This window comes from Hemicordylus capensis, chromosome 2, assembly GCF_027244095.1.
Source record: "Hemicordylus capensis ecotype Gifberg chromosome 2, rHemCap1.1.pri, whole genome shotgun sequence".
In the NCBI taxonomy this organism is placed as follows: Eukaryota; Metazoa; Chordata; class Lepidosauria; order Squamata; family Cordylidae; genus Hemicordylus; species Hemicordylus capensis.
The window spans coordinates 52,839,524-52,865,188 of NC_069658.1; the positions used below are offsets into that span (position 1 = coordinate 52,839,524).

At 41.6% G+C, this 25,665-nt stretch overlaps 1 protein-coding gene across 15 annotated transcripts in view; it reads right to left on the reverse strand.

The window, feature by feature from the left end:
* Positions 1–25,665, reverse strand: part of SSBP2 (single stranded DNA binding protein 2) — a 210,574-nt gene that overhangs the window by 119,259 nt on the left and 65,650 nt on the right. The gene's annotated exons all lie outside the window — the stretch shown is intronic.

Genomic DNA, 25,665 nt, shown 5'->3' on the forward strand with positions numbered 1-25,665 from the left:
AGATGTTCTCTGAAAAAAAGTCATTAAAGATGTTGCAGCGAGTGACTGATGGTTCCAAGTTCAAATTCAAGGGGGAGGGGATACATACTAGCCTCCTCACGACCCCAGACAACTCAGCTGGACATGAATTTGCAGAAACTAATGCAGACAGAAAAGAACCGTTTTTTTGCCACCCGCACTGCCAGAGCATAGATCTTCAAGTGTGCTCCGTGTCGCAACCTGTCAGATTCACGCCGAGTGTTCCTTCACTTGCACTCTAGTCATCTACCTCATCACTTCAGCTCCCGTATTTCTTCCAGATACCACGTGGCTGACTGTCAGAGAGGACACTTAGGAATAATAGTGTCTACTGTTCTAGTGAGTTCATTATTCCACAATGTTGTTTGTTTGTATGTCATGTTTTAATGTTGTAAGCCACCCAGAGAACAATTTGTTACGGTATGGCTAAAAAATAAAGTTTGTTTGTTTGTTTGTTATTCCATATTTGCACCAGAGCATCAACAAAATCCCTAGCAGAGCCAACCCTAAACCCTTCCAAGGCTTCTTGGAATCCTATTGGATCCAATAAACTCCTTGGTTGGACCAGTCTAATAAGTCCCTCACCCCTGCAGAAGTGGGTTGTGGTTGGAAGTCCTCTACCTTAACCAGATGGTGATCCATCCATGACAGTGGGGAGAGGACAGGAGTCTTCTCATATGGAACACCACCTAATCAGAGCAAAAGACCAAACCGAGCTGCATCATGTGTCAGTCCAGAAACCAGTTGGGATAGGCCCATAGTCGTCATGGCTGCTATGAAATCCTGAGCTGTGCCTGACAACCTGGTCCTGAAATGAACACTGAAGTCCCCCACCACCAACAATCTTGGCCACTCCAGTGCCAACTCCACAATCAGGTCTGTCAGCTCAGCAAGAGATTTCACTGGGCAGTGGGATGATTGGTAAACCAAAGGAAGTCTTAGTCTATCTTTGGTCCATAGACATTCAATATCAGCTAATTCCCTGACAGGGATCCTGGTAAATGATATGGCATTCTTATAGCCATCCCACCTTCCCACCCACATCCTCTCACCTGATCCACTATGGAGTAACCCACCGGGAGAAGCTGGGACCAAACCGGACCACTAGCTTCTCCCAACCAGCTCTTTGGCTTTTTCATCCATAATCAAGTCATTGACTATCTCAGACTTATTTTCTGAGATAATCAATCTGGACTTAAGTAATAATAAGGTGGAGTTCTGTGGGTTGTTGGCACTGTGGGTGGCAGGCCTGCTGGAAGATGAAACAGGAATTAAATTTCTGAATTCTCTTCTCCTGTAACAGCCCGCTGACCTACCAATGCCATATTTTCATTGATTCTCCCCACCCATACCACAGGAATATACCATTCCTGTACCACAGGAATAGCTGCCTGAGAGTCATCCCCTACCTCCCCATCTCTAGACAACCCAAGACATATACCTGTACCAGGCCCAACCAATTACTAGGCAACAATAGGCATAGTGAGCAGGTGGTTTCCTTTTAGGAGTCCAAAACAATCAGTTGGCCTCAGCCCTCAGACTCAGCCCTAAAAGCCTCCACCAAGGTCTGGCCCCCTTTGGCAGCCACCTACAGGCGGCCCACAGTAGGTGGCTGCGCCCCTGGTGCTGCTCGCTATTATAAGGGTCAGGAGTTCAAACACAACCCAGTCCAGGTACAGGATATCATAATACAATTAAAATGAGTGAGCACACCAGATAGCAAATGGCAGCCAGCAAAAGGGAGAAGTGCTCAGAAGCCGCAGGCAAAGTTCCTTTCCCAATCCAGAAATGGGGTTGGGGAGCCAGATTTAAAAAACTCCTTAGTCCACAGTGTCTCTACCATTCATTTTCTGAGCTGCCCCCGCACCTTGTGCTGCTCACCTTTATAAGAGCCAGGAGTTCAAAAGCCCAACAGGTGTGTCTGTCACCCACATATGTTAAATATGAAGAGAACAATTCTGCAATTGTTTGTTCTCCATTTCTTGAATTTGCAGAAATTAATAGAATGCTTTTCCGAGGGTTATGTCTCCCAGCACTACAAAAGCTTTCAGTGACCAGCCCTTCTGATGGTCTTAGGTTCTCTTACCCCTAAAGAAAATTCTCATTGCTCCTGGGGTATAAAAGAGAAGAATAAGCAGCTGATGCATGTATGAAACTGTAAATTGACCTGGGGCGGAAATACTGTCTCAGCATATTTATGCTCATGTCAGGCAAGAAACTGAGATAATTACTTCCATCTCTGAAGCTCCATACTAATTAGGAGATAAAATGATGATTTTAAGGGCCACATATATTAAACAAAAAATGAGTAGAGTTTCAAAGGGAGCTTCACTGAAGATGAGATCATATTAAATTTCAACAAGCAGCAGCATGTTACTTTGTCGAAATGGAATGAAAAACTAGTGCTGCAAAGAAAGAAATGCTGACAAGGTACAATATATTACTAGGCACAAGATACTTTTGTGGGGGGGGGGGACATAGACCTATATGAGTAATGACTTCTAGGATTTTGTTCAGTGGAGAAAATGGTTTGTTTTTAATACGTTTTCTACTAGAACTAAAATTTTCTGTTATATGAAGTGACTGAATAATTCCTCTGTGTTTGTTTTTGGTTAATCTTTAGCACACAAAAATCTAATATTAAGTTAAGTTAAAGGGTAGCATGGCAACATAGAAACACTGGACAACATCCAAGCTAGTTAGTCATGACTAAGCACCATTGAGATTAATGGGACATGTTCATCATGACTAGCTTAAGCCTCGTTGATTTTAATGAGACTTAATCATGACTAACTTAGGGCAATGCCCACTGCTGCCTGAAGAATAAGGTTTTGTAATAACAGTTCAGTTCTTCAGATTAATTAATTGGAAAGCATACTAATACACAATACATAATACAGGTTCCTTTCTTTAAAAAATCCAATGAAAAAACCAACGTGAACCAAAGCTCAAGGAGAAAAGCCAAGCTATTCATAAGGAGCAAAGGAATAAGTGGTTGGAAAAGCAAGCATTGAATGTGCAACAAAAAAAGATTAATAAGACCCTGCAATTCAACCAACATTATTTGGTTAAAGGGTTTTGCCATCCCCCTTGTATACCAGTCAAAAGAGCACCTTAAAAAAATGTGACTTTTCTTTCAATAAAACCAGAGATGTGAGTTTTCTGGGAAATTCTCCCATGAAAAATTCCCCCTCATTTGCATAGAAGTTGCATTAATTTCTTTTAAAAAACACATACACACACTATACAATTTCCCCCAATGCCTTAAATAGATTGTGATCAGATTTTTAGGTCAAATAACCAATTTATACAGAGAAGAAGAAGAAGAAAAACACCTCCACCATATTAATTTATCCTTACTGTATCTCAAAAGATTTTCAAGTAGGCAAGTAGAAATTTTAGAAATGGAAAATTTGAAACCCTGGGAAGTTACACCTAGTCATTGTAGACAACACTGGCCAGTGGTATGACTCAGTATAAAACAGATTCACATGTTCTCATCGTTTTGAAAAATACTTCAACTTTATAGTAATAAAATATTAACAGCCAGCTTTAGTTATAAACAGAGTTTCTCCTGAGCTTGATCTTTAAGTAAAGGTGGTACATCTGAAGAAAATGTGACTACATTTCCACAAAGGGTTTCAAATTATATGTCGACACTAAATTTGGCTGCTGTCTACAGACCATGAGCAGTCCTCTAGCAGAGGTCTACATGGAAAAGACTGTACAAAAATATAACAGATAAAACAGGATGAGACAATCATTAAATGGATTCAAATTGTTACTCATGATTAATATGTATTCCTCACAGTAATGTTTTAAGTTAGAGTGAAAAGAAGCTGCAATCAGATACTAACTTATAGGTCCAGTTTTAGACGCACTGTATGCAACTGCCCATTAAAATAGCATCCCTTCACGATTTAGAAAGAGTAATCACCACAGCATAAAATCTTAGAAAATAACTACAAATGAGAAGATTCAAGTCTTTCAAAAGCTTGCTTGCAATAAAAATATTTTGCCACATAAAATTAACAATAATATTCTCTGTCTCTGTTAGTTTAAGTGATGTTTAAGGTTTACAAATGCAAACCTTTAGCTAGATTTCACATTTTTGTACACTGAAACAATTCTGCATCATGAAAGTCAGCATCGAAATATATAGGTATTTTCGCAGTGATACACAGCATGAAAAAAATCTTACAAGTTCATAATCTTTAATTCAGTAACCAGACAAATGACCTAATGACCACTGCATAATACAATTCCTGCTTATTTTCAGACTCAACCATTTTAGAGAAAATGTTGCCATGGAAACAAGTATATCTTGAAGGTATGCTATATATTGCTCAATTCAAATTACACTTCTCACCATATTTTCTATGATAAACAGAAAGACTGGAGAAGATCAGAGCAAAATTAGTTACTTGTCCATAGAAAGATCACTCATAAGAGAAAGAATAAGGATGTGCTGCATCATGAGTATGTTCATGAAGCAGGCCGTACAATTCAGAGCCCTTCACTTGGAAAAAGGTTAGGCCAAGGTAGTATTCACAGATGGAAAGTAGTATTAGAACTGCCATGTGGATCCACTAAGCAGGCATGATCAGTTGCTGCTAGTGGCATAAAATCCTAGCAAATTCCCCCTTCAATTTTTGTGAGCCGCTCCATTTTTCTTTTTGAAGAGTTTTTCTATCCTGGGATTCATCTCAGAGAACACTCTTACAGCATAATCATTCTCTTTACTTCTGTCTACCTGGCCTTGCAACTAGAACAAGAGACTGTTCTGCCTTTTATTTTCTCTTTAATTATACTTATCAAGTTATTATTTGTTTCATCACTTGAGGAGGTGCTCACTGACATAAGAAGATTTCAGAACCCCAGGCATAAAGACTTTATGCCGTGTGCAGTATATCACAAGATGTAATTAAAGGAGGAGGAGGAGTGTGTGGGTTGGGAAGGTAAAGATACACACATATCTCAAGTAACCAGGAACATACAAGATATGTTTGAACATAATACCAAACCAGAGCTAAACATAACAGAAATTGGAGTTAGTGATTGTCTGAATAGGGAAAGCCACAGTTTTGTCACCCAACCGAAGCTCTGTTTTTACTTCCAAACCTTTATTTGAACCCTTGGTTCACAGTGAGTTTCACTGCTGAAACCTGAAGTTCGAAGGCACCATTGTGTCGTCTTCAGCTGTTTCTATAACCTATTTTGTGTGCAAGCTCCTCCCAGAACTATAGAGAGGCCAGCTTAGAGCAGCCCAGAAATGTGTGAGTTCTAGGGAGGCCGTGTTTCTTGCTGGCCGCCTCTCAAGAGTTGATGCTCCACCCTCTGCCATCTCCTTACTCCTCCTGCAGCTGCTTGGCAACAGGGATGCCGTGTCCCTAAAGTTTATGAATTTAGAAGGACAGAACACCTCTGGAGAAAGCCTGCTTTCCCCTGAATGTTTTGCACCTTGTGTATTTCTCAGCAAAAAAAAAAAAAAAAAAGGATGGGAGAACAAGATGGAGACAGCAAGGAAGGTCTCCAACATTTCATCACTCCAGTGCTTTGAGCACAAACACATTAAGTCCTAGTAACACAAATAACTGAATGCATTTTGGACCACTCAAACACAACACCCCCCCCATCGCCCTCAGTTCCTCCTTTCCAATAAAAGAATGAGGGCTTCTGTGTGGCTTTATTTTCATGTGGGAGGTTTTTGTCCACATATGTCCCTTCTGTATTCCATGTTGCTTGTGTTAGGCACTGTAGGAGTTTGAGAGACTTCACCAATGTGCCATTGTGCCAATGAACCAAGGTGTTGATGTGCTATCGAACCATAGTCCAAGGGATCAATCACTCTGATGTGCCAATGTACCCTTGCGCTGTCAAAACGAGGAAGGGCTCGGCCAGAGGATGTGTGAGGAGACACAAGGAATCAGACCAGGGATGTCTTTTGTAGATTTCAAAAATTACAATGAATGTTGTTGAATTCGGGGAAACCCAAATTCAAATTCTCACTCAGCAATGGGACTCTGGGCCAATCACTTATCTCTCAGCCTAACCTACCTCATAGGGTTTTTGTTAGGATAAACAAACACATACAACACTCTGGGCTCCTTGGAGAAAGAGTGGGATTTAAGTGTAAATACACTCACATTCACACTGTGGGGGCAACCCATGCCCATATGAACCTCCCTGTTTAATAAGATCTGTTTTGACACCCACTAGAAACAAATTATCATACCACAACTGGTCTACATACAGGTCAATTGGCAGATGATCAGTACCGCTTCATCAGTACCTTGTTTTAACAAGGCCCACACAACTGCAACTTCAAATTCTGGTTTATTTTGAAACTCTGGCTAGCGTCTGCCAGGTTCAATCACTTTGGACACCATGACAGATCCTACCTTGTTCTAAACCAGGACCAGTAGTAGTATCTTTCCTTCTCGTGCATGCAAAAGGGAAGGAGGAGCACACATGCATGGAGCTAGGGTATATCATACAAAACTAGGATTAAATCCTAGCTCCATATTATGTGTGAACTGGGTCATTGTACCTCTGAGTCAAATACAATCTTTTAATACTTATTTAAGCTAACCTCTATTAGAGGGGGAAAAATATTCCTTTTTCTTTAATTATGAAGCTTACAATTTTAACACAATTGTAATCTGGCTTCAAATACAAATAAATTAGAGAAAACACAATAGGCATAAAAGGTATGTCTACTGATAATCAATTCAGGAGTATATCATAAATACTAATAAAGCAGTCTTAGAATTGTTGGCTGCCGCTGCTGAGGTTTTCATATTCATATATTGCAGCGGCTCAATTCAAGTCACAACAAATTATGTTTTGTGCTAACCACTGCTTATAGGTTTCAAATGTATGGGTAAACTACAATGTATGAGTGAACTAGGTTTAACTCAAAGAAGTGAAACCCTAAACTCAGAGCACATTATCCTTCCTACGGCCTGATGCCTAGAGAGTCAGCAAAGAGCATCCCAACACTGTTTTATCCAACTGATTTCAAAGCAACACGCGTCCAGCCTCATAATCATTGGCTGGCTATTCCTAGATGGCAGATGACTTGGTTTGTACATCACATGTACCAGTAGTCTTCTACCAAATTCATCTTTTGGTTCCCTGCACTAGCCTTCATCTAGGCTGTGAACTGCAGAGGAGAAATTTAATACATTGTGGTTTTTTTTTAAGTCCTGAAGATTTTTTTAAGTCCAGGAAGTTACCAATCAGAGCTACTTGTCTACTTTCGATGGGTTGTATCTGAACAACCCTAAGCAGGGGACTTTCCCACCTCATACTTCCCAGCCCCACTTCCCGAAAAGCTGCTCCGCAGTATCAAGGGACTCTCAGGAACAGGATAGATGTGGCACATGGCTTCAGGGGAAATCTATCCAAATCTGGTAAAGGAGTTTTCCATGAGTTGTATGGATACAACTCAGTGTATATCTACTCAGCACTTCTTTTATAAGTAGAGTGGTGGCCTCCAGGCCAGAGCCACAGCTGTAACTATGGTCTATCAATTTGAATGTCATGCCAAGCCATAGTTCACAGAACCCATAGCTTGCAAACCCACTTCAAACTATGACTCCCAATACTGGTTTACCAAACAATTGTGGTTTGGCTATCCAGATATCATGCCAAATTCTAATTAAACCTCTTTAACCCTGGTTGACACCAAGTCTAAAATGACCTAATGAGCTGAATAAATTCTTAGCACACACTGACTGCACTTTTAGGCGAATGCACTCTTAAAGTGAAGAATTCAGCTATGAAAGTATTAGGAGATAATGAGGCTCTTCTCACAAGCAGCCAAGCCTGGGCTTGGCTTCCAGTGAGAACAACTGGAATCCATGCAGATCCTGGTGGTGCCATGGTGCCAAATCCAGTGCCGAAGTCTGGCTCTTAGCCTGGGTTAACAGTAGGGATGTGCATGGTCCGGAGCAGTCCGGACCAGCACCGAAGGGGGGCCTGCATTTTAGGGCGGGGAGGGCTTGTTTACCCCTCCCGCCTCTTTGCCCCCGCCAGTGGCCGTAATCTATGGTAAAATTGGGGCGCTGGAAACCAGCCGCCCCAGCTTCCGCCGCCCCCCCCCCACCGTGAGCAGATTAGAGAAGGAAAGGCTACTGCCGCCCTGCCGCCCCGCCACCCCCCCCCACGAGTGCTCACCAAGTTTAAAGAAATTAGAGAGGAGCTTGCGAACAGAGCTCCTCTCTTATCGAAGCCTCCGGCACAACTGGGGCTTTGGGCGCGCGCACGCGCGCGCTAGAGCTCTTTATCCGCTAGAGCTTTTGCCGGAGGCCCGGTCTACCTGCCGGAAAGAAGCCGGGTAGACCGGGCCTCCGGCGATCGGAGGCCCGGTCTACCCGCCGGGCCTCCGATCGCCGGAGGCCCGGTTTACCCGGCTTCTTCCCAGCGGGTAGACCGGGCCTCCGGCAAAAGGTCTAGCAGATAAAGAGCTCTAGCGCGCGTGCGCGCGCGCCCAAAGCCCCAGTTGGGCCGGGGGCTTCGATAAGAGAGGAGCTCTGTTCGCAAGCTCCTCTCTAATTTCTTTAAACTTGGTGAGCACATGTGGGGGGGGTGGCGAGTGGCGGGGCGGGAGGGCGGCAGTAGCCTTTCCTTCTCTAATCTGCTCACGGGGGGGGGCAGCGGAAGTGGCGGCGGCTGGGGCGGCTGGTTTCCAGCGCCCCAATTTTACCATAGATTACGGCCTCTGACGGGGGCAAAGAGGCGGGAGGGGTAAGCAAGCCCTCCCGCCCTTAAAGTGAGACCCCCCCACCCGGACCTGGACTGGCCCAGTCCGAACCGGTCCGGCAGTTCGGAGACCATTAGAATGGCCTCCAGACCGGTTTGGACACACCCCTAGTTAACAGAGCAAGCACATCATTAGCTCAGGCTTCAGGATCATGTATCAGCACAGGCTGCTTGCAACCTGCGCTGAAACAGAGATGAGCACCTAGAGTGCTGGTCTCCCAGGGGAATCCCCGAATGCACCAAGCTCGTCGCATGCATTATGGGATTCCCCTGGCCTCTGGACCGCCATGGCAATCATGTGTGTGGCAGCGCCACTGGGGCCAGTCCAGATCATCTGCAGGGAAGATAGGTTTAACCCTGCCTTCCTTCCCACACGCAATTGTGTAAAAAGGCCCCAACTTCTTCCTAAATGCCACTGAAGGTGGGCTTATTTTTCGTGTTATTTAAATGAACTGTATCAAAACATCCAGAAAAACTATAAGTGTTTGTGTTTATTAAACCCAAAGGCTATATTGGCAAATAGCTGGATGAAGGCAAACTATCTTTCACTGTTTGGTACTAATATGGGAACGCTTTCTTTTCCTTCAGGAAGACATAACAAAGGCAGCTGGTGCAATTCAAAAAACCTCTGAACAATATTAAACTGAAAACTGCTGAGCAACTACAACAAAAAATATTGACAACACTGTTTAGGTCCCAAAAGAGTACATTTAGAAATCAAGTAACTGGAAATGAACGCTGAACTAATTCCATGGTTCATCAAACATATGCAATAATATGTTGATTCTAGTACAGTTACAGACAATGAATCTGAATGCCTGGCAGGTTAGGATTAAAAATTAAAAACAGAGGTCTTGCAGTGTCAGAAGTGGAAGCTGTTTCTTGAAGCAGGAGCAAGCATCAGTATCCCCCATATATATGGTACCGTATTTTAGTTGCATATAAGAAAAATAGTTCTTTAGTTCTTTAAAATAGTTAAATAGTTAGAAAAAATAGTTCTTTAGAAAGAACTAGCTAACTGGAGTGTATTATATACCCCAGGGGTTCCTAAACAGTTAGGAATTGTAGTTCAGCAACAGCTAGAGTACCACAGGTTGGGAAACCCTCGGATATCCTATTTCAGAATATTCCCTCATGTTTAGTGAAAACAGAGTCAGTTGGGAGGGTTTCCCCCCGGACTTTCATTTTTAAAGGATCATTCTCAACAGCTGGAAATTATCTAAGTTCTGCAATTATGCAGATCCACAGCAAATATTTAACTTGATACATGAGAATGAGATAGAGTGAGTTTAGAGAATGACCCATCACTGTAGTAGGACATCTTTTTTATTTCAGCAGCCCTATCCATCTCAGTATGCCTTTCTATGGATAAGTACAATACTGCCAAGAGAGACTTCAAATTTCAATACAATTGTTAATTTCTAAATATGAAGGGGCCCTGGGGTTCAGCCTACCACTGTGATCCTTCAGTTGATCCCTGATAAGAAATTGATGCAGTTACCCAGCTATAAACAGAAGGCTTGCTGCACACATTGATAGACACTAGGCAGCATCCAGAATATGACTGAGCACTACTGAATCAATGCAACAAGTTAGCAATGACTAAATTCCCATTAATTTCAATGTGACTTAATCATGACTTCTTTCTCCATTATTATTGATTATATTTGATTTACATTTAGGTCTTCAAGGCAGTTTACAGACACATTTGAATACAGTAGGCACAGAGAGGTGGGCTTCAACATGTACATCTGTCATCAGGGCCATCCTAGGATAAATAGTACCCGAGGTAAGGAGTGCCCTATTTATTTATAAATAATATATTTATACCCCGCCCCTCCAGTGCACTACTTCTTGGGCAGCTCACAACAATAAGATAGATACAAGATTCAAAAAAGTAATAAAATTAACTAAATTAAGCAACAAAAAAGTTGTCAGATTAATCATTGTTAGGTTCAAATTAAAACTGAAAATTATAAAAAGCTAAAGAACTTTTAGCATCCCCCTATGGTTAGTTTATTAATGCTGCTCGTATGCAAAAAGGCCCTCCTGTTCTGAGGCTTTCCCAAGAAAGTCCATGAAAAAGGCCTAGAGCTGCCTTTTGAAAATTTGCTGCTTTGTTGCCATGCTCTCCTGCTCCAGTTTTGGGATCTCACTGAAGCCTAAGGGCATCTGCAACTTCACTACAGACAGCACACTCAACAAATAGTGAGCCACTAAACTCAGCTTGGCATCTCATTCAGATAGGCATCCTGGGTGACAGCCTAACTCACCCACCCCTAAGGCCAACTCTGTCTGCCCCAGAACAAACCAACAGGTTCCCTTAGACCTGTCTGTTCTGGAACATCAAATCCTTTAACTTGATGAATCCTCACAGGAGACGGTTTGCAGACTTGCCCTTGATTGCTGATGTCAGTGGCCATTTCAACTGTCTTGGCCTCACTACAAAGCTCAAGGCCTCCCGAGACGCAGCCCCACCCCAAGACCAAATCCAAGAGCAGAGAATATAGTCACACCTGGGTCATGAGAGGAGATCATTACTTCTGCAGGCTAGTGTCTAGCTTTACAACATACAATGGCTAAGCTTTGGGGAGCATGGCAGAAAGCAAGCCTTGGGCTAATGGCTGAGAGTTGTATATGTGTACACATGAAGACAAGTGCTTTTTAATATTTCTGCTGGGATGTCATTCCCACGGGGAAAGCTCTCCATCAGGTGGTCCCAGCAGCTTCTTTATTCCAGGGTGAGTTACACTACAGTCAGAGTTCCTTCATGCCTTCCTTCCCTGGCTTATTTATTCACAGATTGGTGAAGAGTGCCCCTCCATGCTTAAAGAAGCCTGGCTACAGGGGCTTCAGATGCAGGTGTTCCAGTTCTGCCCACACAGAGAGCAAGCCATCTCTCTCTGGAGAGCCAAAACTAAATTCTTTAGGCCACAGGCTCCCCCTCTCATGGTCCAGCCAAATATCATTTTATGACTGGGCAAGGGCAGGGCCTCACTTGGGCTTGATTTCCATCTGCCCCTCTATATGCATCTCTTCAGCACAGTATGGCGACTCAGCTCTCTGACTCCATCTTCCTCTCAGACAACCCCTGCTCCTTGCAGCCACTGTAGCAAGATCCTACCAAGGAAAAGACGACTGAACAGTGTGAGTGCAAGTTGGAATTGAGTGCAAGTAATGGCATTGCACATAATTACTGACCGCGTGGCATGTTTGTTAAGGCATTAGCCTTAGGTTCAAATTTTCTGGCTTTGTGGAGCCGGAGCTTCAACTCTGGTCTGAAAGTAGCAGGTTTGTTGACTATCTAATATCTGTATGTGGAAGGCTAAATCTTTTCCTGGATTCTCTCTCCTAACATTTTTCATATAGCCCAGTCCCAGTTCTCCAAACACACCTTTTCTCTTTTTTGTTCAGCATTGATTGCTGGTGGATTCAAACTGCTGTCAAGTTTGTACATGAGTACTATCCCATTAGATCAGGCCTGCTCAATTTTGGCTGCCCCAGCTGTTTTTGGACTACAGCTCCCATAATCCCCAGCCACAGTTGCAAATAGCTAGCTATTATGTGAGTTGTAGGCCAACATCTGCAGGAGGACCAAAGTTCATCAGCCTACATTAGAGCATGGTTTCCTTGGGGCAAGAAGTAGCCCTCAGTCTGTTCTCCAACAAGTGCATGGAGAAATTACACACCTCACTTACTGTGGAACATATGAAGTTCTTAAACAGAGGACTCTGAAGAGTGTGTGTAATGCTTTTCCTTCAAGGTTATTTCTTAAAAGAACACACAGTGGTAACTCCTTGTGGGTTTATGACAGCAGGCTGAGAGAATTCTCTATGTGATGTTTTGTGCATGGATTTTGCTTGGGGTTATTAAAGCCTTTGCCTTTAGATTAGAATGGCCCGTTTTTTATGTCCCTCCTATAGTATGCAACTTGATTTGATGATGATTCTCCAAGAGTCCTATCTTGACAAGCAGACCTTCTCAAGTCCATTTTTATCATTCTCTTCAGGCAAGAGAGCATTTGAGTAAGCCTGGCTTGCTTGGGTGGTGGCCAAGAGTTTAGTTCAGATTGCTCAGTACCAGTGCCTCAGTGTTCCCTGGCTGTACAAGGGGACTAAGTGATAAATGAGGAACTATTTTGTGATAAAGAATACTTTGCCAAGGATTCACTAAGGGTGTTCTGCTCTACCATAAATTCACTGACAATCTTGGACTAATCATTTCTCAAACCTCAGTGCTCCCCAACTGTAAAATGTAATCTAAACACTTAAATTGCTCTACAATATATGACATATGTACATGTGTCTGTATCTTTGAGTTCTCTGTTCTGTATATACTTTTCATAGTTCCTGTACATTTGCACAGTATGGGTTGTGATGGTCTTGCCCCAATCCTCTATTGTTTGCCACTCCACACCTTTGATTCTAACCCCATAGACTTCTGGACACCATCCCCCACCCTACCTAGGTACTGTATTTATCTGAAGTGGGTGGCCAGAACCTCAGGGGTATACTCATGAGTCAAATGGGCCATAACCCAAAATTTGGCTTTAAAAAAGCCAAATCTGGCAACAGAGGCCAGACTAGGTTTTTTCTAAGTTCTCTGATGTTAGAAATGGGAGCAGGGGGGAAGAGGAATTAAGTTTAGGGCCCTCTTCCTTTGGGGTAAATAAGAGAACCTAAATTTAACCCATATTTTTAAAGGGGGTCAACTTCTATTCGGGTTGATTCAGTAATCACACCCAGGAGTGTTACTATTTTCATCTGCATCATTCAAAGTTTTTAGAACCTTATTTCATTTGTACTAAACAACTACAGTCATTGTATGAGAAAAATGGTTTAATTTGTTTTTTGAAGAAATAGAGAAGTCAACTAATGTTTTTGTTCACTACAGCTGCAAAAAAACAGGTTGTTCACCTGTAACTATTGATCTGGAAGTGATCCATTGCAGTCATGAGTGGGTTCTGCACCTGTGCAGGACCATTTGTTCAGAATTTACTAGCTCCTCGAAGCGCTTAACCTGAACACCCTTAACATGGTGCACTTGCTCAGTTTGGGCAGTCTAGCGTTCTCTCCTCAGTTCCTGAAGGACCGACATTTGGATGCAATCATCGCATGGAAACAGACCACAGTACAACAAGGTAAGTCATCTGAAGAATTCTTGTAAACATATGTTTTGTCACTTCACAAACTGCAGTGGGGCTGGTGGGAGGGCCTTATGACTGCAATGGATCACTTCCAGATCAATAGTTACAGGTGAGCAACTTGTTTTTAATAACCTAAACTTACTTCGGACTCAATGAAATTAAGGCACTTCTGAGTATATTTTATTAAGAATGAGCTGCAAACATACACATTGACAAGTCATAAGCACCAGTAGTAAAGACAGAAACCAGTAGTTCCAATTGTTGATGACAACTATTTGTTAAAACCAAATAACTGATTACTTTTTACAAGCATATCAAATACATTATATATTTATAAAAACTGAAGGAACAAGCCATCTGCAATTTTCAATTGTTTCTACAGCTTGATCCATAAAGCAAAGGACAACAAATGGCTCCAGTGACAGACAATAGACTTGGTTTCAGACACAAGAAAATAGTCAAAATGACACCAGCTGTTAAGAGAAAACTAGGAGTCACATTGATTCATGGCATACAAGGTTAGTAGCAAAAGGATCCCCTGTATACTGAAAATGTAGAAGTTAAACGGCTATGCATGTTCACTAATTCAGTAAGAAAGATACCAGACAATGAAACACCTCTATACAGTAGCACCCACACAAAGATTAAAGATTAAATTATAACTATCTATAGCTATCTAGCTATCTAGTTTATTACTAAATTAAACTGTAAACGTTCTGCCTTCTCCTATAGCAGGGATTCACAACCTTTTTTTAAAAAACAAGTGTACCCCTTCTGTCAAACCTTCAGTTCAGATACCCCATAGAGATTGAGAGGGAGTCCGCATGCGCAAGAGGATGCAAGCGCGCGCGCACACACACACACACTCAAATATTATGAGATGGGCTGATCCAGTCACTGGCTTACATCCAGACTATGTTATTCATGAGTAGTCCCACTGAAATTCATGGGAAAAGTTCACTTGCCCCATTAATTTCAATAAGTGCTCCGTCTTCGGGTGCCACCAGTTCATCTGCTGGCAACCTGGGATCAGGCATACTCAGTTGTTGCCCCTAGGTTGTGGAACATACTCCCCATAAGTATAATAAACTTTCTGTCTTTGGAAGCCTTCAGAGAGCCCTAAAGACCCATCTTTTCAGCCTGACTTTTAATAATATTTAATTGGTTTTTAAAATGAGTTATGTTAATTTTAACTGTTTTTATTTTATATTTATGTTAAAAATGTTAAGTGTTATTTTAAAATTTGTGTGTGTTAACTGCCCTGAGTTGTTCTTGGATCGGTGGTATATAAATGAAATAGATAATGAGTAACTTAATCTGGATATAAAGCAGTGACTGGAGTAGCTCATTCCATAACTGTAACATTTAAATTTTTTACATATGTCTTTTTATGAATAGGTGAATACACATAAAAAAAACCAAATGTAAGTGTTACAGTTTGGGAGACAGGCTACTCCAGTCACAGCCTCACATCCAAACTAAGGGTATAATTGCAGCCTTACTGAAATTAATGGGACACGTCCTATTAATTTCAACTTGACAACTCAATGCTAATTTCCCAAAGACTGTCCATCAGGCTGAGGGGACGGGCATGCTGAACAGCACACAGCCAGCCATTCAGCAGAAAAGCAGGAGTTTCAAGTGAGTCATCCTCAGATGGGGAACAAATTGCATGGCTGCAGCATGGGGCTCACTGGGAGCCCTGGAGTACTAACATCTCCTGTTAGGACCCCCTGTCCTAGAGCATATTAGGCAAAGCCAAAACTATCCCACAGAATTTTGTAACCACCTAGATCGTTTTGAAGTAGTTTAAAAGAAGGTAGGTGTATATGTTTAACACGAATTAGGAATAGCAAAACTATAGATGCTTGTTGCAGAGAAACAAGCACCATTTGCAAATGCTTGTTTCTGTGCAACAAGCATTGGTAATTTCACATGTCAACGTCAGGACATTCAGGTTGACATCATGTGAGGAAATGAATCAAACAATACAAAACAGAATGTAGAGAAGCTTTGTAAAAACAAGGTCAACATAAGGAATGGCAGGAAAATCTTTTTAGGGATAACTGGATAGAATTATAATGTTCTAACTTTATACTAACATGACAAGCACAATCTACAAAGGTGGTCTTGGAAAAGAAATCTACAGTATTTAATTTCATGTTTATATGTTCTATTCTATTTCCTTGTTGTGCTGGTCATAGACCATAATAAACCTTGAACTGAACTGAATTTCATGTTAAATCAAGAACTGTCCTGAGAGTGCAGGCAGCTACAACTGAATGACTTGAGCATCCGTGCCAAGTACTGTTTATGTCATCAGGAGTCTGCTCACATGCAAATCTCCAAAAGGAGATCTACTTTCAAGTAGCAGAAGCCAGTGCTTCCGTTTATGAAGTCTGAGCCCTTGAATTGTGACACTTTTATATAGCTAGTAAGTGAATAACGATTATATTGAAACCCCGTACAAACGAAATGATATATCATCACACAGGATTTGCATAACCATGCTTTTTGTTTTCAAGAACATACTGGCTTCTTTCTATTTAATATACAGATACATTTCCTAAGATATCTTCATGTTAATTTTTGAAGACATGCATATTTTGTTAATGTCCCATGATTAATGCATTATATAACAACTCAAATGCAGTAGCAGCTAATTATTCAAGACATTCACGTTGACATCATGTGAGCAAGTGAATGGGGAAAAACAGACTGTAGAGAAACATCAGGTGCAAGCAAGGTAGGAGGTGCTGTGTACCAAGTGAACTAAAACTAGGAATGGCAGTGTTCAAAATGCTCAATAAAGTTGTCTCAAAAGGTTATATATTGCTTTGTAAATAATGAATATAGCTATCTAGTAGCACTTTTTTGGTTTTTATTAAAATGTACAAGTCACCACACACAAAAATATCGGAACCAATTTATTTTTGCATTTTGGCACAAAATGAACTAAACCAACATTAAGAGCAACATTTTTTCAGCAAGTAATTTAAAGTGTAATACAGTCAGTGCTACACACTTTCAAATATCACTGATTGCAATGGGAAAGAGTTAAGTACATCCTTAACTCTTGCACAGTGAAACCTAGTCAGACAACTGATAAAGTTTGACAGTTTCCCCCAAAGTAATGCATGAAAAAGAAAACTGACTGGAGGCTCAGGGATATATTGTCAACAGATATTTAATTGAAGTTGGAGTACTAACCCTTATGTTATTGCAGTAAGTTTATTTTGTTATGTTGATTCATTTAATTAAAAAGCACACACAGTCATTGACAATCTGTTAAATCTTGTCCAAGAATGTAAATAAAAGCTAAGTAACATGTCAGCTGGGATCAGAATACAAGAAATTTAACAGTCATGAAACATTACATGCACTGATGGGAAGTTATAAGCACCAGTAATAATAGTAAGATAGCAAACAGTAGTTCTAGCTACTTATGCAATAAATTGTGATATATTTAACAACTCCTATGACCTTTCGAGCAACACCAAAACGTGAGACTCAAGTTTATTTGCATAAAAAATCCAAACACAATTGTTCTGTGTCTTAAATCATGTGGATCCAACCTTTCAAATTATATATAGTGTTTAAAAGCACATCTATTAGTTTTTTCAGATTTGGTTTGCTACGTGAATAAATGGTACATATTGGCATTAGTACTTCTTCCAAGTATCTACAATCTCAATGTCACCAACTGCATTGTTCTGTTTTATTCTATGATGAAACTTCCCTTAATTTCCCATGCATAAATCCTAAACAAGTCTTATTTATTCATTTGATTGATTTTTATACCACCCTTGCAAAATGGCTCAGGGTGGTTTACAATTAAAACAAACCTTTAAAACAGTAAAGTCATGACAGAAGTATCTTGTTCCCTGGAAAGTGTAAATGCTAGAGGATCAGCGGCCTTAACATATAAACAGGTTGCTCACCTGTAACTCTTGATCTGGTAGTGATCCGTTGTATTTCATAAGGAATGGGTTCTGTGCCTGTGCAGGGACCTCACGGGTAGACTAGCTAGCTCCTTGTGATGCCCACTCTGCCTCGCACGTGCTCTGTGCTTCCATTGAAATCGGCAGTTGAGGGCGCCATTTCCTCAGTTTCTTGCAGACCGCCATAATTTGACCATCAGGAGGGTCTTATGAGTACAACGGCTCACTACCAGATCAAGAGTTACAGGTGAGCAACCTGTTTATCTGGATCGTGATCTGTTGAATTCTCAAGGAATGGGTGATTAGCCAGCTTCTTGAAAGGTGGAGGGCACAGAAGACCCAGAAGCCTATGGCAACACCCTTTTAAATACATTCCTCCCAAATCTAGCCTCCTCTGATAAACGCAGGTCAATGGTATAATGTTTTATAAATGGCTGCTGTGAAGACCATGTTGCAGATGCACAAATATCTGCCATTTTAGTCCTCGACAAATGTGCTGCTGAAGCAGCATATGCTCTTGTAGAATGTGCTCTTAACATGCGTGGGGGATCTACTCCCTGTTTGTAAGTCTACACAATCAACTCAACCAAACCAATGCACAAGTCCCTGCCTCGAGATTGGTTGGCCTTTTTGCTTTCCCTTGTAAGCTACAAAATGTTTCCTTGTATTTCTCAGTGTCTTTGTTCTTTCCAGATAACACAGCAGTGCCCCACGTACATCCAAAGAATGAAATGCTTACTCTAATGCTGTTACTGGGCTCTGGGGAAAAATCAGCAAAATTATTTCCTGATTCAGATGGAACTCCATCACCAACTTTGGTGGGGTCTAGCTCATGACCACTTTATGTGGAAAGAATTGAGTATATGGGCTGTCCCTATATAAAGCCGTTAATTTACTCACACGCCTAGCCGTGATGATTGGAATCAGGAATGCAGATTTCAGGATGACCAGTTTGAGAGTTACCTCTTTCACTGGCTCGAAAGGGCCCTCAGTTAAGGGCAACAATACCAAAAACAAACTCCATTGTTCAACTAGTTTCTGTATTGGTGGATATAAATTGTTAATCTCTTTTAGAAATCTTTTGCAGTCTGGACGGGAGAATACAGTCGATCCATCCCACCCACTATGTCTGGATGATATGGCTGCTAGGTGGACTTTTAAGGACACATTTGCTAGGCCATTAAGCTTCAATGAGGTCAGGTACAGGAGCACCTATTTTAAAGTAGCCTGTTTTGAGAGGTAACCATGCCTCTGTACAGGTATTGCAAATCTCCTCCATTTGTTCCTATAATTTTTTCTAGTTGACAATCTGTGATTATCTGCTCCTGAGCATTGGCTTGAAGGCTTTTAGCACCATAAACACTGCTTGCAGTTCAAAGTACTTTATGTGATGCTGGGCATAAAGTTTCGCTCATCTCCCTTGTACCTGGTGCTCTGCACAATGGGCTCTCCATCCCATCAGGGATACATCTGCTGTCACAAACCAAGTGGGGGTTGTCTTGAATGGAACCCTTTCCAATACATTCGTACTCACTGTTCACCAGTGTAGGGAAAATAGCACTGTCTGCGGGAGTGTCAGCAGCTTCCTTTGGCTGTTGACATTGGGTTGAAAGTTCCTTAAACTTTTGCAATGGTCTCATGCGGAGACGGGTGTAAAGTACTGTGGCGTTGCAAGATACCATTAGCCCCATTGACCGCTGTACGTTTTCCGCAGGTTGTACTGGGTTCAGGGTGAAATGCTGCACTAGGTCTCTGATCTGTAGATAGCATTCTTCGGGTAAGTATGCTCTTTTGGCTTGTACATCTAGATTTGCTCTGATATAACTTCTATGGTTCCAGCTTCGACTTCTTCCTGTTTATTTATTTATTTGTTTGATTGATTTCTATACCACCCTTCCAAAAATGGCTCAGGGCGGTTTACACAGAGAAATAACTAACAAATAAGATGGATCCCTATCCCCAAAGGGCTCACAATCTAAAAAGAAACATAAGATAGACACCAGCAACAGTCACTGGAAGTACTGTGCTGGGGATGGATAGGGCCAGTTATTCTCCCCCTGCTAAACAAAAGAGAATCACCACATTAAAAGGTGCTTCTTTGCCAAGTTAGCAGGAGTGACAATGTATATCAAAGAAGGGATGGATTCCAATAGATCATTTATGAATTAATTAAAAAGCACCGGCCCCAGTACAGATCCCTGGGGGACTCCGCTTCTTACTTCCCTCCATTGTGAAAACTCTCCATTTATACCTACCCCATGTTTCCTATCTTTTTCAACCAGTTAGCAATCCACACATGTACTTGTCCCCTTATCCCATGACCACTAAGTTTCCTCAGGAGTCTTTGATGAGGAACTTTGTCAAAAGCTTTTTGGAGGTCCAGATATACTATGTCCACTGGATCACCTTGATCCACACATTTAGCCACACATCCACACTCTCAAAGAACTCCAAAAGGTTCATGAGGCAAGATTTACCTTTGCGGAAGCCATGCTGGTTCACTCCCAGCAGGGCCTGTTCTTCTATGTGCTTTACAATGTTATCCTTGAGGATGCTTTCCATCAATTTGGCTGGAATGGAAATTAAACCAACCGGCCTATAATTTCCCGGATCGCCCCTCGATCCCTTTTTGAAAATTGGTGTTACATTTGCTACTTTTCAGTCCTCTGGTACAGAGCCCGAAGTTTCAGTCCTCTGGTACAGAGCCCGAAGTTTCAGTCCTCTGGTACAGAGCCCGAAGTTTCAGTCCTCTGGTACAGAGCCCGAAGTTTCAGTCCTCTGGTACAGAGCCCGAAGTTTCAGTCCTCTGGTACAGAGCCCGAAGTTTCAGTCCTCTGGTACAGAGCCCGAAGTTGGTGTAGTGGTTAGAGTGCTGGACTAGGACCGAGGAGACCCGAGTTCAAATTCCCATTCAGCCATGATACTAGCTGGGTGACTCTGTGCCAGTCACTTCTCTCTCAGCCTAAACTACTTCACAGGGTTGTTGTGAGGAGAAACCTAAGTAAGTAGTACACTGCTTTGGGCTCCTTGGAGGAAGAGCGGGATATAAAACTTAAAATAATAATGATGATGATGATGATGATGATGATGATGATGATGATGACGCAGAAAAAGACCAAAATAATCCCAGTGGTAATTGGCGCCCTGGGTGCAATTCCAAAAGACCTTGAAGAGCACCTCAACACCATAGGGGCCACAGAAATCACCATCAGCCAATTACAAAAAGCAGCTTTACTGGGAACAGCCAATATTCTGTGACGATATCTATAACAACAACAACAACAACAAAATTCAGCCATCCCAGGTCCTTGGGAAGGACTCGATGTCTGGATAAAACAAACCAGTCAATAACACCTGTCTGACTGTGTAAACAAGAAGAAGAAGAAGCAGCAGCAGCAGCAGCAGCAGCAATGAGCATGTGGAGTACACAGTTAACAATCAATGGCGAGGCACCTGGACAGGTTAGCATTAGAAGAGGCATTTTCCAAGGGGACTCACTATCCCCTCTGTTGTTTGTAATCGCCATGACCCCACTTTCACAAATACTAAACAAAACAAGCCTCGGATACCAAACATCTAAAACATCCAGTAAAATCAACCATCTGCTGTACATGGACGATCTGAAGTTGTATGGAAAGTCCCAGTCAGAAATCGAGTCACTGCTAAACACTGTCCGTATATTCAGTAGCGATATAGCAATGGAGTTTGGACTAGACAAGTGTGCTGCATTAATAATGAACAGAGGGAAAATAAGAAAAACAGAAGGAATAGAACTGCCCAATGGAAGCAAGATCAAGAACCTGGAAGAGAAAGAACCTTACAAATACTTGGGCATTCTCCAGGCTGATAACATTGCACACACTGAAGTTAAAAGAAAAATGGGAAGTGAATACATCAGGAGAGTCAGAAAAATCCTCAAGTCCAAACTCAATGGCAGGAACATCATACAAGCCATAAACACCTGGGCTATACCTGTTATTAGATACACTGCAGGAATAATAGACTGGACCCAGGCAGAGCTAGAGACGCTAGATCGTAAGACCAGGAAAATAATGACCATCAATCATGCTCTGCACCCCCGCAGTGATGTAGATAGGCTCTACCTCCCTCGCAGCTCAGGTGGAAGAGGAATGCTGCAAGTCCATCAAACAGCAGAGGAGGAGAAAAGAGGCCTTGAAGAATATATAAGGGACAGTGAAGAAGATGCACTTCAAATGGTCAAGAACGAGAAACTATTCAACACCAATGAAACAAAACAGGCCTACAAGAAAGAACAAGTCAAGAACCGAGCAGAAAAATGGAGAAATAAGCCCCTGCATGGTCAATATTTCTGTTCTCTTCATTTGGACAGGCCTTCCAATTTTGGAAGGAAGTCTTCTTCCCTTTTATGGCTTCCTTGACGGTACCTGTTAGCCATGCTGGCATCCTCCTGGACTTAGTGGTACCTTTCCTCCTTTGGGGTATACAATCTAACTGGGCTTTTAAGTATTGTGGTTTTGAGTAAACTCCATGCATTCTGGAGCGAAGTGACTCTCCTGGTTTTCCCTTTCAGCTTTCTTTTCACCATACTCCTCATTTGGGAGAAGTTTCCTCTTCTGAAATTCAGACTGTCTCTGTTAGACTTCCTTGGTGATTCTCTCCCCGCATGTATGCTGAATTTGATCACACTATGGTCACTGTTCCCTAAAGGGTCATTGACACTGACATCGCCCACCAGGTCCTGGGTGCCACTCAGAATTAAGTCCAAGGTCGCACAAATCCCCAGCCCAATGTCAAGGTGAAGGGTCAAGGCAAAGTACGAATGCATGGAGTCTCATCTCCAAAGCAGAATAGTATGCGAGATCTTAAACTGAAGACTTTTGAATGAATGACTCTGCAGGCTTTTTGAAAAGGAAACTCTGATTGGGCATTGTGGGAAACAGTAGTATAACACTTACTCTTGCCCATGCTGACTAAATAGAGCCTCCATATTCCTAGACACCTCTGAAACAGAATGTTCAAAAGTAGAATTCTAGCTGCTCACAGAGAGGAGTATACTTTTGATGTAGAACCTCCTTATTCAAAGGCAGTCTGCCACCACTTTTTGTGCTCCAGCAGACCCCCTGCCGCCTCTTCTCTTGTAAGTCCATTTGCCACCTTGCTGCCACCTCATGTTCCTCACAAGGTGCCTCACCACCTCGTATGCCTTTGTATGGCTCCCCTGGCACCTTGTTGCCACCTCAGTGCGGGGAGAAAACAAAAGTCCACAGAAAAAATAGGAGAGGAAAGGAACATATGTTTAATTATAGAAATGCCAGCCTGCTTCTAAACGCTCCTCATCAAGCAGCTACATTCATAACCAGGAAATCAATCTCCAGAACTCACCAGGACTTGCCCATCCCAACTCTGGCTTCAGGTCCTCAGTGAGCAAAATCACTGGTCTGCACACTTAGCCTTTCTTTCCTTGTTGTACTCAGAGACTAATATCTCAGGCAATACTGGATGGTCCCCCCCGCCCCTTCACAACACAGGATTATGCTTCAGGATTTGCCAGAATTTTACAAAGCAGTTAAACAAAATTTTAAGATGTGTTATCTGATGGCAAAAAGGTAGACAATAGTTTTCTAGAGTTTAAGGGACAATTTTTAAACTGCTGAATCACAGCCATTTTACATCAGATCAGCATTACATTTGGAAAGGTGGTGTTACCTAACTGATTTCTGTGAATATTCAGGACAGTTTCAATTTTATAACTAATAAAATGTTCAGGGCTTATAATGGCAGAATGTTGAAACAACTCCCCGCTTTAACTATACTGGCACTACCATGCCAGTATAATCTCAAGCAATGCAGAGAGATGGACCCTCTCTAACCTTTACACAGTCTTCTAGGTAACAAGGACAATGGAAGTTAGGCTAATAGATAATTGAGAACCCTTTGCTCCACACATCAGAATACAGTAGAGAGGTATAACCATCTGCATGGGCCCAAGACTGATTTGCCCAAGTCTGGTCTGGCAGGACTAAGACTGAATACATTAAGAAAGGATGTTTGGATTCTGCTGAGCTGGATAAAACTCGAGAATTTTGCAGAAATCTCTTGTGTGGAATTCACACTGCTTGAGAATCCACACAATATCTTCACTAATGTGTATGTTTGCAAACAGACTGTATACTGGATAGAAACTAAATTATCCAGTGTTCTGTGAAAACTCACTTGGCAAAGGCTGCCTTCAACTTCCTTTGCCTGGGGAAACTGAAACATCAATATTTAACTAATACTGATAAAGTAATAAACCTGCCCAAAATGGCACCACACATGTCGGTTATTAAGGTGGCACTTTGGCTGGAACTGAGCACCCAAATAAAGGTTTATGGATGAAACACTATTGCCAGATACGTTTCTGCCTCTGAAGAGCAGCAACTGGCTCAAAACATGTATTAATTCTCTAATAATAAATAAATCGACAGCATCCATGGGATTTCCCCCCTGAGATTTTCTGCTGTGAGTGTGTTTTAATTCTCTGAGGGTATAACACTTTTTCAGTACATTTTCACTATTTGAATATGTCTGAATGTAAAGCTGCTTATCCACAAATACCTAAGATGTAGATAGATCGATAGAACTGATGCAATCACTCAGTAGTATATCTCTGGGGCACAATCCAGTAAAAGTTTAGCACTTTAAGTTTCAGTACTTTCAATGGCTTCATTTTGAGTACAAGCATAATACTTACACTGAAGTTAGAAGTACTTACAAAAAAACATTGTTTAAAAGTGCTTTAACTTTGGCTGGAGCACATCCATGACATTCTGCTGGTAAGCCAATCGGCCAGAAATGGAAAAGTGAATATGAATGGTTTTATATAAAAGTCAGAACATTGGTCCATTGTCTATAGATAATGCAACAGCGTAGAACATAATGCAAACTAAAAAGCTATAAAATGTAGTTTAAAACACCAATAGCCTTAAATTCAATTATTTTTGTTGGTTTGTATTTTAAAATAAAACTAACACACAGCAAGCATTACAGGCCACAGTAAGTATCCAGGTAGCATCAGAACTCACATAACCTTGCCACGCCCATATTAATAGTGGGATGAATACATTAATAGTGGAGATAGCTGCGTTTTAATCCCAGAGGGCCAAGTACATGGTAGATTCCTTCAGAAGTTAACAACAAGCAGCAAGTACAGAGAGAAAGGCAATTGTAGGGGTCACAAGGCATTGAAAAACTGGTTGTGTGAACTGGCTATTGGTTAAATATATATTGAATCAACCCGTTCACTGAACAAGACCTCCAATCACGAATGTATTACTTCCAAACATTTTAAAATTATGCTACAACAGTGTTTCGATTTTCTATTAATTCTCACTGTTAAAATCCATATAATGATTGTGAATCATAAGAACATAACAAAAAGCCCTGCTGGATCAAGCCCAAACCCAAAACCTGACAGTGCCATAAGTTAAAACATTCAGGGATAAATACAATCCTAACCCTGCTTGCTTGTAGCCATAACTATGAAAATACATGCTCCAGTGAAACGTTACTGGAACAACATATTCTAAAATCACCAAGACCAACAAAATGCCATATTCCACCCACTTCTTACTGAAGACAGAAGACAATATCCACAGGGAATTCCCTGTACCAAAGTCTTGTTGAAATTAATGGGAGTTGTGCAAGAACAATTTGCCCAGCTTCAAATCAATCCAAAGTTACAAGCTGTGCCAAATCAACTTTGCAACACTAACTTAGACTACTGAACACTTTTACAGAGAAATTTTCTCAAGTTTATTTGCCTTGATTTAT